At 37.7% G+C, this 3,642-nt stretch overlaps 1 non-coding gene across 1 annotated transcript; it reads right to left on the bottom strand.

Moving 5' to 3' along the window:
* Positions 1–2,555: 2,555 nt before the first annotated feature.
* Positions 2,556–2,772, bottom strand: LOC123600076. Its single transcript, XR_006713467.1, has one exon. It is a non-coding gene; the product is annotated as a small nucleolar RNA U3 (small nucleolar RNA).
* Positions 2,773–3,642: the final 870 nt, after the last annotated feature.

Here is a 3,642-nt window from a genome sequence, read left to right as displayed (position 1 = left end):
GAATATGTTAATAGACTTTTTTTTATATGAGTGAACCAATCTTGTCTGTTTAAAGAGAATTTGCTTATCTTTGTTCTTAGGGATTATAGGATAGTGTTAACATTTAATTTTCATAAGGCAATCTTATTTCCTTTATTTTGTAGTTCTTGGAAGGATGCCTCAAATTTGTGTCTATGTGAGATCACACCAAATATTCCTCTGGTTAGGTAGAAATTTTTTGTTTATCCCTCTCTTTCTTCTTTCCTCATTCCTTCTGCCCTTCCCTCCCTCCTGAATTCAGTGTGCTAGGCCCTGTGATAGCATCTAGGTTCTTGCATTCCCTTTTGCAATTTTTGACCAAAATTATAAAAGGTGAAATGATGGAAAATAAGGGAATATTGGGAATAATGTGTATACTTGATTTCTCTTATCTAAGTTATCTCATTTGTAAGTACCCAACACACTTATAGGTCTTGAAAAAAACCCACAAAGTGTCGCCTTTAACTGAGAGATCTCATCTCATATAAACTGCCAGAAACAGCTTTTGCCCTTGAAGAGTCTTATAAGCTCTGATATTTTGAAGTGAGCTGAATTCTAGACTCTTACCCTTTGTTGTGTGGTAAAGCTGGTGTCCAGAAAGTTCAAATAAACTACTTCAATGAAATGGAATATTCCCAATAAATTACAGAAAGGAGTCAAATCCTTGGAGATTCTTGTTCAATTAGCCATCATTTAATCAACCCCAACGTGCCCAAACTTTCTATAGCGTAGGATATGTGTTTATTGTTGTTGATATATTTTTTATTATTATTTTTGTTTGTTGTTCAATGAGAGACTTTATTTTGGATGGTGAAAAAAAGAGCAATTGTCTCAATGCTCATTTTCTTCAAAGCATAAAACTGAAAAGACTGACCATATTCTGTTATTGCATTGACCTTTGGTGGATGAAACGTGATGGGTTTGACTGCATTTCTTACAATAATTAGGTTTTAATCCTATTTCTAGAGGATATATGCACATCAAATTAGGAGTGCTCATGCAGGGTGCCTGGGTGGTTCAGTCGGTTAAACAAGCAACTTTGGCTCAGGTCATGGTCTCACCGTTCATGGTTTGAGTCCTGCATTGGGCTGTGTGCTGACAGTTCAGAGCCTGGAGCCTGCTTTGGATTCCGTGTCTCCCACTCTCTCTGCCCCTTCCCCACTCACACTCTCTCTCTCAAAAATAAATTAACATTAAAAAAAAGGTGCTCATGCACATGTAACATTTAAGCATAACTAAGTAGTTTTTAGTGCTGAATAGGAATTTATGTATGGAACGGTCAGAAGCAGTATTTCTGAGATGGCTGTAGACTTCTAAAGACTATGGTGTGTAGAAGTGCGTTTCTCCTAGACACATAATAAGCTTCCAAATTTTTGTTTTCAATTCAGAAATGTCTGTAAGACACTTCAGGAATTCAGAGAAAGAAACATCAACAAAGCTGGATATTCTAGAAAAAAAAGTGCTTATGGCATTTACTTTCATATACTTTCTGCATATCTGCATTGAGTTTACTATATGTTTGATAAGAGTTATTTTTAAATTTCCCCAGGACGCCTGGGTGGCTCAGTCAATGAAATGTCTGACGGGTTCACGAGTTTGAGCCTGCATCTGTCAGTACAGAGCCTGCTTAGAATTCTCTCTCTCTCCCCTTCTCACCGCCCCTCCCCTGTTCTCCCTTTCTCAAAATAAACAAATAAACTTAAAAAAGAAAGAAAGTTGCCAGACATTTTTCATAACTAAAAATCACCTCTCTCTTCTGTATAATCCTCAGGCATTTTGCATGGTCCACTATACTTTTTCCATGTAAAAAGGGGGGCTTGCCTCTTCTAATTATTCTGCTTCTTAGGCTGGAGATTTGTACATTAAATTGTTAGTTACTAAATATTAAGTCTGGAACAAGATATGACACTTCAGATATAGCAAAGGTAAATTATGGCATACAGCACTATTATAAGGTGTGCTACTATTTTTATAGTAACTTTACCCACTCTATAACCACAAATAAGTATTTGTCTAGTATGTGTGTCGTTTTAAGGAAATTGTGTTGCAGCTTGTAATTACTTGCTCAAACTTCCATCCATCTGCTCAAACTTAGACCTTGCACTGCCTCAAAGCACTTGAGGCAGGGGAAGGAAGAGAATGCTGAGTATGTTTTCTTAGAGCTGATTAAAGCCATTGTATTTACTTTGGTCCTTTAAGAATAAATTTGCTTTACTGTGGGATCAATGAGTCTACTACGTTTCCTTGAAAAGTGAAGTACTTATGATGTGGCAATTTAGAGAGAGAAGAGAGAGAAAATGTCAGCAAGCTCTTGGGTTTCCTCAGTGATAGTTCCATGTGTACAACAACTACTAAGTCTGTATTTCTCTCTCTCTTTCTCTCGCACCCACACCCTCCCCCCCCCACACACACACCCTCCCCACACACAGCATTTGTAAAGGAGAATTCATTGCCTGAACTGCAAGGAAGACTTTCTCCCTCCTTTCAACCATTTATTTTTCTCATTAAACTGGACTTACTTTTTTTTTTTTTTAGAAACCACTCAGATGGTGTCCTTTCTGTTTTATTCACCCAAAGTGGGAAAAGAACAATCATCAAGGGCAAAGAGCAGCTGTAAAAGCAGCGCTCAAAGCCAGCTTCATGCTCAGGAAAGGACGCTGCATCTCCTTCTCATGATTTCTGGTATTCTTCACGTTCAGAGAATCTTCTCTAGTAATGAACTATAGAAATGACCCCTGAAAGTATTATAGTCTTTAACTGGACTTACAATAACACTATTAAAAGTCTTTTTGTATACATTCCTCATTAATGCCCATTATACTCTTCATGCATTTCTGTCTTTGAGCCATTTGCTCTTTATACAAGCATGTTTACACTGAGATTGTTTCTCTGCTGGGAATGCCCTTAAATTCATCCTTATTTACCAAAATCATCATTGTCTCTCATATTCATGTATCATGTACTTTATCAAATATTCTCTCATTTCCGCTAAAATAGTGGATCTTTCCTTTATCTTTGCTTCCAAGATTTTGTTGCGTTTCTTTTATATTTGTGACAATTGGCCCTACACAATGATTAAATGTCTCCTTGTCTTTCTTTCCATCTAGGCTGTAAAATCTGTAAACTTCTTCCATTAAAAGTCATGCTTTACATATATATTTGGAATGCACAGAGCATTAGCAGGTGTCTGCCAACCAGTACTCAATGCATGTTTATTAACACAGCATCAATGCTGTCATTCCTCTGGAAATGTAATCTTGCCTCTCTGCTTATGGAAATTTTCTGTCCTTCGGAAATCAGCTCTTTCTCGTCATCATCTGGTGACCCCAACCCTCAGTGATGTCTTTTTTTCCTAACTGGAAAGTTGTTTGGAGGATCAAAGGAGCTAAGATACAAGGAGAGTGTCTGGCACAGAGTCAGCACTATGTAAGCATTAGCTCTATGAGTTTCATTTATAGTTTGTAATGCACAGAGAGGTGATATACTCAAGAGTACCTGGTGGATAAGTGGTAGAGTGAAATGGAGATGTGGGGCCCCTGGCTTTCCATCTGGGTCTGTGATAGATTTCTCTAAGTCATTGAATCTTTCCCAAGATCCCTGTGACCCTGGCTGCTTGGTTAAGGA

Source organism: Leopardus geoffroyi, chromosome C1 (assembly GCF_018350155.1).
Source record: "Leopardus geoffroyi isolate Oge1 chromosome C1, O.geoffroyi_Oge1_pat1.0, whole genome shotgun sequence".
Classification (NCBI taxonomy): Eukaryota; Metazoa; Chordata; class Mammalia; order Carnivora; family Felidae; genus Leopardus; species Leopardus geoffroyi.
Note: the sequence above shows the minus strand (reverse complement) of the source record. Positions and strands in the feature narration are given on the sequence as shown.